Source organism: Hypanus sabinus, chromosome 4 (assembly GCF_030144855.1).
Source record: "Hypanus sabinus isolate sHypSab1 chromosome 4, sHypSab1.hap1, whole genome shotgun sequence".
Taxonomy (NCBI): Eukaryota; Metazoa; Chordata; class Chondrichthyes; order Myliobatiformes; family Dasyatidae; genus Hypanus; species Hypanus sabinus.
The window spans coordinates 160,030,201-160,043,807 of record NC_082709.1 but is presented as its reverse complement, the minus strand read 5'-3'; the positions used below and the strand labels follow the sequence as shown (position 1 = coordinate 160,043,807).

Here is a 13,607-nt window from a genome sequence, read left to right as displayed (position 1 = left end):
AGATGTACCAAAGACGGCATTACAATGGTATATAGTCAGTTAGAGTACGTCCTGGAGCCCTTAAGATAGATACTGGACACATGAAAACTCATGAATGAAGTCAAGTATAGGAAGGGAAACTTCTGCTGTACTCCCTCACCTGATGACTCAGTAATTCTTCCTGATGAACAACATTATAAACAAGCACCAAGGAAACAATGGCACAAGAATTAACTCTGGGTACTATCCACCCCAAGTGTAACTTAGTAGCACCATGATTGTTTGGACAGGTCAAGTCCTGAAGGACAGTGCTATTAGAATGGATTTGTTGGCAGTTAGTGTGAGTACCATCATGGTAGGGAAAGATGTCATCCTTCCCAATAGAGATTTGATCAGTCTCACATCTATGGACGCTGAACATACACCAGAGTAGTGCTGAAATTGTGCTTCCATGCTAGCCTTTATCCAAGCCATTCCAGTACAGCTACAACACATCTACAAACCTATTTGTAATTTCAGAATCAGAATTAATATCACTGGCATATGTCACAAAATTTGTTAACTTTGTGGCAGCAGTACAATGCAATATATGATAAATATAGATAAAATAATGAATTACAATAAGTATACATATGAATGTTAAATAGATAAAAATGTAAAATCAGAGATAGAAAGTTGTGAGGTAATGTTCATGAGTTCAGTATTCATTTAGAAATTGGATACCAAACATGAAGAAGCTGTTTCTGAATTTTCCTTATATGTGCTTCACGCAAACAAAAGATAGCTTGTCTGATTACTTATTGTCACATATCCTACTTGTAATCATTAGTAAGTAACAATAGTGTGATTGTATGTAACAGTGCTATCAAACTGCACTTTCTGAATGCTGATCCGCACACCTATGCTTGGCTTAGGTTCCACCAGGGCCGTTGGTGAACATTTGGATCATAAAACAAGGGAGGATGCTGGCGATGTTTGGGGGCCAGTACCTTGGGACCAGTGGCACACAGTTATCCAAGCTCGAGTCTTGGACACCACCAATTTTCAGAATTTCATCATTGACCTTCCCTCCATCACAAGAACAAAATGAGATAGTTGAAGAAAGTTGTGCTGTGTTCAGTTCCCTCACAGTTTGGCAACAAAGAAGTAGCCCATGCTTTCATGCAGCAAGACCTTGACAATATTTAGATATGGACCCATAAGGAACAAATAATACTCATGTACTGCAATGTCAATTGAGTCTATACACATAAATTTATTCAAAGAAGTGAAAGTCTAAATACCTCCCATGACATTCAAAGTTCAAAGTGAATTTATTATCAAAGTACATGACACCCGATACTACCGAGAAACATTTTCTTAATACAAAGAAACACCATAGAATCAATGAAAAACTGCACACAACAAAGACATATAAACAACTAATATACAAAAGACAACAAACTACAAATACAAAAAGAAAATAAAGCAAAATGATAATTAAGGATGGATTCTACACTGACATTGGTGGAGGAGGAGAGGTGGAGTGAAGTCAAGATGGTACTACATGGTGACTCCTTTGCTTGCATCTTTGGAAACAGCTCTATTTCTATCTTTGACATTTTTTTTCCCCTTTTCAAGACCCTGACCTGGAGTTACCCTCTGACTTTGGTTCTTTGCGGGAATAGGACCTGCTCTCAGGGCCTCACGACTGGCTGCTTTTTGATATCCCAAGGAAGTGGCCTGGAAGACTAGTGCACCTTCAGGGTTCACTCTGGAGATGTGCTGATTCTAGTGTGGTGCCTGTGACTGAAGTGTCACAGGAGAACATGGAATACTGGGAGCAGAGGGTTAGCTGCAGGGGGTTGTGTGTCTAGAGAGCTGTGCCTTACCGGTGCCGACTCCCCAGTGCAGAGCTCGGAAAAAGTGATGCAACAGACTTTTAACATTGTAAGTCAGTAAGTTGATATGTCTCCCCTCTCACTGTGAATGGGGACACCTCTTTTTCCCTTATTAAGGAGGGGGAGAGAGAGAGTGCCTGTGGTAGTTGAATCAGGTGAATGAGGAGTTCTTGGGGTACTGCAAGTCTGTGTCTTTATTGATTCTTTGCTGCACACTTGAGTGCTCAGTGGAGGACGCTGTTGCTTTTTTGCTGGTGGGGGGGTCATTCCCTTGCTGCTGCTTGTATGTGGGAGGGGGGAGGGCTTTGGAGTTCTAGTGTTTTACTGTCATTCATTCTTTTGGGCACTCTGTTTTTGTGGATGTTTGCGAAGAAAAAGAATTTCAGGATGTATGTTGTATACATTTCTCTGACATTAACTACCTATTGAAACATTGTATCGTTGACTACAAGTTGCCACTAGATGTGATAGAACTCCATAACTTTTATCTGATCTGTTGGTTATAAGGAGGTCTAGCTTTATATGCAGCATGCACCCAGAAAGACTTTTGTAGAAGTTTCAAGGCCAAGGCAATTGCATTGTATACTACAAATGGTAAAGGCTGGTGGAATCGAAGGATACATTACCTCAAAGTTCAAAGTAAATTTATTATCAAAGTATAAATCTATGTCACCATATACAAGCCTGTGATTCATTTCCTTGTGGGCATACTCAATAAATATATGGAATGAGAACCATAACAGAGTCAGTGAAAGACTGCCCAACTTGGGATTTCAACCAGACAACAAACGTTGCAAATACAAAAAGAAATAATAATAATCAATAAATATTGAGAACATGAGATTAAGAGTCCTTGAAAGTGAGTCAATAAAAAAACACGAAATGCTGGCAGAACTCAGCAGGCTAGACAACATCTATGGGAGGAGGTAATAACGACGTTTTGGGCTGAAACCCTTCATCAGGAGTGAGTCCTTGAAAGTGAGTCCATTGGTTGTGGGATCATTTCAATGATAGACAAGTTGAGTGAAGTTATCTCCTTTAGTTCAAGAACCCTGATAGTTAAGGGGTAGTAGCTATCCCTGAACCTGGTGGTGTTTGTGCTCCTGTACCTTCTTCCTGATGGCAACAGCAAGAAGAGAGAATGTCCTGGGTGGTGGGGGTCCCTGATGGTGGACGCTGCTTTCCTGTGAGAGTGTTTTATGTAGATGTGCTCAGTTGTTGGGTGGGCTTTAACCATGATGGAATGGGCCATATTCGCTACTTTTTTTTAGGATTTTCTGTTCAAGGACTTTGGTGTTTCCATACCAGGCTGTGATGCAGCCAGTCAATATACTCTCCACTACACATCAATAGAAGTTTGTCAAAGTTTTACATGTCATGCCAAACCTTCGCAAACTTATGAGAAAGTAGAGGCACTGCTGTGCTTTCTTTATAATTGCATTCAGGTGCTGGGTTTAGGACAGGTCCCCTGAAATAATAACTGAGGAATTTCAAAGTTGCTGATCCTGTCCACCCCTGATCCACTGATGAGGACTGGCTCATGGACCTCTAGTTTCCTTCTCCCGAAGTCAATAATCAGCTCCTTCATCTTGCTAACATTGAGTAAGAGGTGGTTGTTGCAGCAGCACATCTTCAATATCCCTCCAATATGCTGATTCATCATCACCTGTGTTTCAAAGCTCTGGCGAATGGTCGCAAAAATGCGCAGAGGTGTGTAAGGGTACACTGACTCTAGTTGGTGGAGCAGCTTGATCCCCCCCGGTAGGATGGTACATTTGGAATGAGGACGTGCCCACATGCCCACCCTGCAGCCCAGTATCGTGACTCATCCCTGCGGCAGCCTGCCAGCTCCCCCAGAGGTGAAAGGTGTGCACGCAGGCGCACTGGCCTCCGTTTGCCACGTCCAGAGGAGGTCTGGGAGGAGGGATTTCCCGTCGTGGTGAGTGAGAGAAGTCGGGGGAAGAGCACAGCCCAGGACTGGACTGGCAGGGCAGGCAGGTGCCGAGCTCTCTTCCAACCTCCACCCGCAGGTCTGTACGGCACTTCCTTTCAAAAGCTCCCGCCGCAGAGCTTGCTATTACATTAGGAGATGGTAATGGTGAGGAAGGTAGAAAGGAGCCGGGCCTGGTCTGTCTGGTCTGGCGCAGCCCGGCCCGGCATCTTTCACCCAATCATTCATCCGAAGTTCAGCCAACTGATTATCTGCAACTCTCTCCCTTTCTCTTGAGGCCCGAGTATTGCAAGGAATTTTACCCCCTCTTTCTGATTAATTACAGTACCTTCATTTCTTTCATGGATTTTTTTTTGCTTGTGGATGGTGTAAATTCTTGGCAGGAAATCTGTCTACGCCTGTGCGCAGGCGTGTTGCCAATATGAATGGGAGTCCTGCTTTGGGGGAGGGTGAGACCACGATTGTTGTAAAGACAGTACTGGGATCCAGGGCACTTGACACTTCATGAATAGGAGGCTTTGTGCTGCGTAACCGGGAGAAAAAATAAATTCTCAAGAAGACCAGTATTTTAAAGATGAAAAACTTCTGTTGTCACTTTAAATGATAGTTCTCTAGAAACAGGTTTTGATTTAATCATATTTTTTTTCAGCCAGCTTCCTATAACTAGACTTGTGGCAATTCTGTTTTATTGTATAAAAAGGATATAGATACTGCTTGCCCTGAATTATAGTCCATGTTTGAGTCTACATAGTAAGTGAAATGATGGGCGTAATCAAACATGGGCTCTTGACCTACTGGACATCATAATCATGACATTCAGGTGGTGGTGGAAATTAATACAATATTTGGAAAATCAATTGTAATTTGTTTATTTGTCATTTTGTCTATACATTTGCAAAATGTATTTCCCAAATATAAAATCCATAAAGGTACATGATTCTAAAAGGGCTTGGTAGAAGCAGGGCGATATATTTCCTGACCAGAACTTGAGGTCATTGATTAAAAATAAAGACCAGCACATTTAGGACTGAAATGCTGAAAAATTTGCTGTGTAAAAGTGCTGTGAGTGCTCAGTTATTCATTCAAAGATGATACTGTTGCATTTGTGGGTATTAGATGAATGAGGGGATATTGGTATAGGACAGGGGTCGGCAACGTTTACTACTGAAAGAGCCATATGGACCCATTTCCCACAGAAAAGAAAACACTGGGAGCCACAAAACCCGTTTGACATTTAAAATGAAATAACACTGCATACAACGGTTTTTTTTTTGCCTTTATGCTATGTATAAACAAACTATAATGTGTTGCATTTATGAAATTGATGAACTTCTGCAGAGAAAACAAAATTACATTTCTGCATGCAACAAAAACATTTTGAACTCCGAAAAAAAGACGTTGGGTTGAAGGTTACTCCATAGGTAGCCTACCTTGGATTGAAGAATTAAAAGAAAGCGTGCACTGGCGGGTATCAGGCATTGGCAGTGGTGATGTATATTAATAGCGATAAAAAAAACGTTGTAGCGGTTTGGCGCTACGCGCAGCGCTAAAATAAAGATACTGCAGTCAAAGGTAACTTTATTCGAACTAAACAGCCTTGATTTAAAGCCTCCCTCAACCAGTCCCCGTGGGCGCGGATGCTCCAAAAGGCACGTACTCACAAACCCCCGTAGGCTATCTCCCTTAGCCGGAACGGTGGCTAATTGTGAGCCGGTTCGGATGTGCCAGGAAATGGGGACTCCACAACGTTTTTAGATTGTACAAGATCACCATAATCTTCAAATTTCAAATTACATTTCAAAAACTAACAAACTACGGGGAGCCGCAGCACAGAGATCAAAGAGCCGCATGCGCCTCCGGAGCCGCGGGTTCCCGACCCTTCGTATAGGACGTAATAGATCAGCTGTATTATTGTTTTATTCTGGAATAGGTTTGAGGTGCTGAGTGGCTTGGTTCTGCACCTGTCCTTTACAGTTTTATAACAGGAGTATTCAGCAGATCAGATAGCTTTCCTGGAGAGAGAAGGAATTAATGCTTCAGGTCTTTAAACTTTCCTTAAAACTGGTTGGAGCTGAAGGTTTTTGCTGAGGATGGAGATAGCTGTAGAAGTGAATATTAGTAAATACCTTCTCAAAAACAATCAATGTAAACAAAGGGACATAAGAACTAGATTTATTATCATTGGCTTACTGGACCTGAAATTTATCGTTCTGTGGCAACAGCATAGTACATTGATAAGAATCTGATAGCAGAGGGGAGGAAGCTGTTTTAAAATGTGGGTTCTGGGTCATTAGGCTCCTGTGCTTCCTGTCTGATTATAGTAATGAGACAAGGGGATGTTCCAAATGGTGATGGTCTTTAGTGATGGATGCCACTGCCGTAATGCACTAGCTCTTGAGGATGTCCTTGATAATGGTGAGGATTGTGCTCATGGTGGAGCTGACTAAGTCTATAACCCACTGTAACACCTTGTGATCCTGTATGTGCGATCATGTGTGTAGAGCTGGGCTATAATGCAACCAGTCATAATGCTCTTCACTTTATATCTGTAGGAATTTGTAAGAGTCTTTAGTGACATACTGAATCCCATACGCCTTTCAAAGTAGAGCCACCGGTGTACCTTTGTGATTGGATCAAATACTTGAAGCTGCTTTCATTGAAACTCTCATCAGAGAGAGGGTCAGAGCTAATTTAAGGTGGCCATTTCTGGACGAGAACTGCTATTAAATTAAACCCATTTCCAAAAATAAATATTTCAAATATTGAATGGAAACAGAAACACCGGAAATATATAAGGGATCAGGTGGTGTCTGTTGTGAGAGAAACAACATTAGTGCTTCAGATTGCTAATCTTGATATTAAAGATGAGCTTTATAAGACTAAAAGACATAGGAGCATAATTAAGCTATTTGGCCTGTCAAATCTGCTCTGCCATTCAATCATATAACCATATAACAATCACAGCACGGAAACAGGCCATCTCGGCCCTCCTAGTCCGTGCCGAACTCTTAATCTCACCTAGTCCCACCTACCCGCACTCAGCCCATAACCCTCCACTCCTTTCCTGTCCATATACCTACCAATTTTACCTTAAGTGACACAACTGAACTGGCCTCTACTACTTCTACAGGAAGCTCATTGCACACAGCTATCACTCTCTGAGTAAAGAAATACCCCCTCGTGTTTCCCTTAAACTTCTGCCCCCTAACTCTCAAATCATGTTCTCTCGTTTGAATCTCCCCTACTCTCAATGGAAACAGCCTATTCACGTCAACTCTATCTATCCCTCTCAAAATTTTAAATACCACAATCAAATCCCCCCTCAACCTTCTGCGCTCCAATGAATAGAGACCTAACTTGTTCAACCTTTCTCTGTAACCAAGTGCTGGAACCCAGGTAACATCCCAGTAAATCGTCTCTGCACTCTCTCTAATTTATTGATATCTTTCCTATAATTCGGTGACCAGAACTGTACACAATATTCCAAATTTGGCCTTACCAATGCCTTGTACAATTTTAACATTACATCCCAACTTCTGTACTCAATGCTCTGATTTATAAAGGCCAGCGTTCCAAAAGCCTTCTTCACCACCCTATCTATATGAGACTCCACTTTCAGGGAACTGTGCATTGTTATTCCTAGATCTCTCTGTTCCACTGCATTCCTCAATGCCCTACCATTTACCCTGTATGTTCTATTTGGATTATTCCTGCCAAAATGTAGAACCTCACACTTCTCAGCATTAAACTCCATCTGCCAAAGTTCAGCCCATTCTTCTAACCAGCATAAATCTCCCTGCAAGCTTTGAAAACCCACCTCATTATCCACAACACCTCCTACCTTAGTATCATCGGCATACTTACTAATCCAATTTACCACCCCATCATCCAGATCATTTATGTATATTACAAACAACATTGGGCCCAAAACAGATCCCTGAGGCACCCCGCTAGTCACCGGCCTCCATCCCGATAAACAATTATCCACAATAAACAATCATGGTTGATCCTTTTCTCCACCTTCTCAGCCCCACTCCCTGGTCTTCTCCCCATAACCTTTGATGCAGTGTCCAATCAAGAACCTGTCAAGCTGTACCTTAAATACACCCAATGACCTGGCCTCCACAGCTGCACATGGTAATAAATTCCACAAGTTCACCACCCTCTGGCTGAAGAAATTTCTTGCATCCCTGTTTTAAATGGACACCGCTCTAACTTGAGGCTGTGTCCTCTTGTTCTACATTCCCCCACCATGGGAAACATCTTTTCCATATCTACTTTGTCTAGGTCTTTCAACATTTAAAAGGTTTCAATGAGATCTCTACCCCATCCGTCTAAACTCCAGTGAGTATAAACCCAGAGCTATCAAATGTTCCTTGTGTGATAACCCTTGCATTCCCAGAATCATCCTTGCAAATCTCTTCTGAACCCTCTCCAATACTTTTCTCTTAGATATGGAGCCCAAACTGCTCACAATACTCAAGGTGAGGTGTCACCAGTGCCTTATAAAGCGTCAGCATCATATCTCTGCTGTTGTATTCTAAACCTCTTGAAATGAATGCTAAAATTGCATTTGCCTTCCTCACCACTGACTCTACCTAGAAGTTAACCTTTAGGTTGTTCTGCACAAGGACTCCCAAGTAACTTTGCATCTTAGATTTCTGGATTTTCTCCCCGTTTCGAAAATAGTCTGCGCATTTATTTCTACTGTCAAAGTGCATGACCATACATTTTTCAACATTGTATTTCATTTGCTACTCTCTTGTCCATACTCCTAATCTGTCTAAGTCCTTCTGCAACCTACCTGTTTCCTCAACACTACCTGCCCCTCCACCAATCTTCATATCATTTGCAAACTTGGCAACAAAGCCGTCTATTCCATCATCTAAATCACTGATATACAACATAAAAAGGAGCAGTCCCAACACCAACTCTTGCGGAACACTATACTCACTGGCAGTCAACCAGAAAAGGATTCCTTATTCCTGCTTACTCCCTCCTACCAATCAGCCAATGCTCTAACTGTGCCAGTAACTTTCCTGTAATACCATGGGCTCTTAACTTGGTAAGCAGCCTCAAATGTGGCACCTTGTCAAAGGCCTTCTGAAAGTCCAAATATACAGCATCTATTGCATCTCCTTTATCTATCCTATGTGTAATCTCCTCAAAGAATTCCAATAGATTTGTCAGACAAGATTTTCCCTGAAGGAAAGCATGCTGATTTTGTCCTATCTTGTCCTGTGTCACTGAGTACTCCATAACCTCATCCTTAACAATTGACTCCTCAAGGATAGATTTTTTCCTATTATCAACAAATACTCGATAGAGTGAAAAATGTGGAATATAAAGCAAGAATATTGTCTGATCACTCTCCTTTAATAATGACAATGATAATGATAGATAAAGAGGAATCAATTTATAGATGATTTAATTCAATTCTACTAAAACGTCAAGATTTTTGTGATTTTATGAAAAAGCAGATTCAGTTCTTTTTAGATACAAATTTACATTCAGTTGATGATAAATTTATATTGTGGGAAGCAATGAAAGCATGTTTGAGAGGCCAGATAATAAGTTATACTTCTAAAATTAAGAAGGAATATATGATAGAAATAGATCAATTGGAAGAAGAGATTATAAAATTAGAAAAAGAATCTCAAAGAAGTATGACAAGAAAAACGAAGACAACTTATTAATAAGAAGTTAAAATATAATACACTCCAGACATATCGAACAGAAAAAGCAATTATGAGAACTAAACAGAGATATTATGAACTAGGTGAAAGATCACATAAAGTTCTTGCATGGCAGTTAAAAACAGATCAGATTTCCAAAACAATAAATGCAATTCGAACAAAAGTGAATGAAATTACTTATAAGCCTCTAGAAATTAATGAGGCTTTTAAGAATTTTTATTCTGAGTTGTATAAATCAGAATCAAAGAATGATGATGTTAAGATAGAAGAATTTTTATCACAAATAACTCTTCCAAAATTAAATACAGAAGAACAGAAGGGATTAGATACGCCTTTTACATTGAAGGAAGTTGAGGAAGCTTTGGGATCACTTCAAAGTAATAAATCTCCAGGAGTAGATGGTTTTCCACCTGAATTTTATAAAAAGTTTAAAGATTTATTAATTCCTCCTTTTATGGAGTTAATATATCAAGCGGAAAGAACGCATAAACTTCCAGAATCTTTTTTAACAGCTATTTTAATAGTATTGCCAAAAAAAGATAGAGACCTTTTAAAACCAGCATCATATAGACCTATTTCTTTATTAAACACCGATTATAAAATAATAGCAAAAATCTTATCTAATAGATTATCTAAATGCTTACCAAAATTAGTGCATATGGATCAAACAGGATTTATCAAAAATAGACAATCGGCAGATAATGTAACCCGGTTATTTAGTATAATCCATTTAGCGCAAAAGAGGGAGGAAATGAGTGTGGCAGTTGCTTTAGATGCAGAAAACGCATTTGATAGATTGGAATGGGATTTTTTATTTAAGGTATTGGAAAAATATGGATTAGGAGCATCATTTATAAAATGGATTAAAACCTTAAATACTAATCCCAAAGCTAAAGTAGTGACAAATGGTCAAATTTCAACATCATTTCAGTTAACAAGATCAACTAGGCAAGGTTGCCCATTATCACCTGCTTTGTTTGTGTTGGCAATAGAACCACTAGCTGAATTAATTAGAATGGACCCAGATATTAAGGGTTTCAGAGTTAATCAGGAAGAATACAAGATTAACTTATTTGCTGATGATGTTCTACTTTATTTAACAGATCCATTACATTCACTACGCAATTTATCTTATAGATTAGAAGAATATGGGAAAATATCGGGTTATAAAATAAATTGGGATAAAAGTGAAATTTTACCTCTTACTAAAGGAGATTATAATCAATGTCGATTAATAACTCAATTTAGATGGCCAGCAAATGGTATAAAATATTTAGGTATAAGAGTTGATAATGACATAAAAAACTTATACAAATTAAATTATTTACCACTTTTGAAAAAAATTCAGGAAGATCTTGATAAATGGATGGCATTACCAATAACATTAGTAGGTAGAGTAAATACTATAAAAATGAATATATTCCCTAGACTACAATATTTATTTCAATCATTACCAATACAATTACCCCAGAAGTTTTTTCAAGAGTTAAACAAATATGTGAGGAAATTTCTCTGGAAAGGTAAGATGTCTAGAACATCGTTGGAAAAATTGACATGGAAATTTGATCTAGGAGGATTACAACTTCCAAATTTTAAGAATTATTATAAAGCAAATCAACTTAGATTTATTGCATCTTTTTTCGAGAAAGATAAACCGGCATGGGTTAGAATAGAACTAGATAAAATAGGAGAAAACGTACCAGAAGATTTTATATACAAATGGGAATCTAAATGGATATGGGAAAAGAAAGAATCTCCTATATTAAAACATTTGATTGATTTATGGAATAAGATAAATGTTGATGATGAGACAGAAAAATCTTTATTAGCAAAGAGATCTTTAATTCAAAATAGACATTCCTTTCACAATGGACAATCAACTTTTATATAATTGGATTCAAAAAGGGATTAGATATATAGGGAATTGTTTTGAAGGAGGTATATTAATGTCATTTGATCAATTAAAGAATAAATATAAAGTATCAAATAACACTTTATTTTGTTACTTTCAATTAAGGGCTTATTTAAGAGAAAAATTAGGTCAAACAATGTTATTGCCGAAACCTAATGAAATAGAAATTTTAATTCAGAAAGGAAATATTAAAAAATTTATATCTTGTATGTATAATTTGATTCAAAAACAGGCAATTAAACAAGGAGTCCATAAGTCAAGACAAAAATGGGAAAGTGATTTGAATATTAAAATTTAAGAAACAAATTGGTCAAAACTATGTCTTGATAGTATGACAAATACAGTAAATGTTCGGTTAAGATTAGTGGAGTATAATTTTCTACATCAATTATATATTACACCATAAAAAATAAATAAATTAAATCCAAACTTATCAGATCAGTGTTTCCGATGTAACCAGGAAACTGGTACTTTTTTACATTCTACATGGTCTTGTTCTAAAATTCAACCTTTTTGGACAAATTTAAGACTTTTACTGGAACAAATTACAGGAACACAATTTCCTCATAATCCAATATTACTCTTATTAGGTGATATTGAAGGGATAAAACCAAAACTCAAACTAAATAAATACCAGAAAGAATTTATAAAAATTGCACTGGCAGTAGCCAAAAAAGCTATTGCAGTTACTTGGAAATCGGATACATATTTAAGTATAGACTCTTGGAAGAAAGAAATCTATGGTTGTATTCCATTAGAAAAAATTACTTATAATTTAAGAGATAAATATGAAACATTTCTGAAAATTTGGAGCCCTTATTTACAAAAGACAGGATTAAATCTATAGATGCTCTGAAGATGAAACAATTGGTTATTTGGGGAAATAAATAAATATACATATTAAAGTTATTACGAATTCCATGGAGCATGTGGAGATCTTCCAACAACCAGGCAATCTTTCTTTCTTTTTTTTTCTCTTTTTCTTTTTTTTCTATAGGGCAGTTAGAGGGGAGGGGTTAAGGGGAGGGGGGGAAGGGTTATATACATTTTTTTTCATACTTCATTTTGTAACTACTTAAAAATGCAATAAAAAAAGTTTTCAAAAAAAACAATTGACTCCAACATCTTCCCAACCACTGTTGTCAGGCTAACTGGTCTACAATTTCCTTTCTGTTGCCTTCCTCCTTTCTTAAAGAGTGAAGTGATATCTGCAATTTTCCAGTCCTCTAGCACCATGATATATTGTTTGATATTGTTTGCTAGCTAGCTCTCATATTTCATCTTTTCATTAGTAATGATTCTTTTAGTTGCTCTCTGTAGGTTTTAAAAGCTTCCCAATCCTGTCTTCTCACTAATATTTGCTTTGTTTTATGCCCTCTCTTTTGCTTTTATATTAGCTTTGTCTTCACTTGCCAGCCACAGTCTTTATTTTTGGAATACATCTATCCCGCACCTCCTAATTTTTCCCAGAACCTTGCGCCATTGCTGCTCTGCTGTCATCCCTGTCAGCATCTCCTTCCAATTTACTTTGATCAACACCTCTCTCATACCACTGTAATTTCCTTTACTCCACTGAAATAACCGCTACTTCAGACTTTACTTTCTCCCTATCAAATTTCAAGTTGAACTCATATTGTGATCACTGCTTCCTAAGGGCTCTTTTACTTTAAGCTCCCTAATCACCTCTGGTTCATTACATTACACCCAATCCAGTATAGCTGATCCCCCAGTAGGCTCAATGGAAAACTGCTCTAAAAAGCCATCTGGTAGCCATTCAACAAACTCACTCTCTTGATCCATCTCCAACCTGATTTTCCCAATCAACCTGCATGTTGAAATTTCCCATGACTCATTTTATTACCCTTTTGACACGCCTTTTCTATTTCCTGTTGTGATCAGTGGTCTACATCTCAGCTGATGTTGGGAGATCTGTATATAACTGCCATCAGGGTGCTTTTACCCTTGAAGTTTCTTAACTCAACCCACAAGGATTTCAACATCTTCCAATCCTTTGTCACATCTTTCTACTGATTTGATGCCATTCTTTACCAGTAGAGCCACACCATCCCCTCTGCCTATCTTCCAATCCCTCTGATATAACGTGTAAACTTGGACATTTAGCTCCCAACTAAAACCATTCTTCAGCTGTGACTCAGAGCTGGCCACATCATACCTGAGACGATCTGTAA

At 38.4% G+C, this 13,607-nt stretch overlaps 1 protein-coding gene across 2 annotated transcripts in view; it reads left to right on the top strand.

Annotated features, from left to right (window-relative positions):
- Window positions 1–3,737: 3,737 nt before the first annotated feature.
- The window catches only part of tfg (trafficking from ER to golgi regulator), a 124,641-nt gene continuing 114,771 nt past the window's right edge, over window positions 3,738–13,607 (top strand). For both annotated transcript variants that reach the window (XM_059968581.1, XM_059968580.1), the window contains exon 1: window positions 3,738–3,889. The gene's annotated coding sequence lies outside the window, so the exon portion shown is untranslated. The remainder of the gene's footprint in view (window positions 3,890–13,607) is intronic.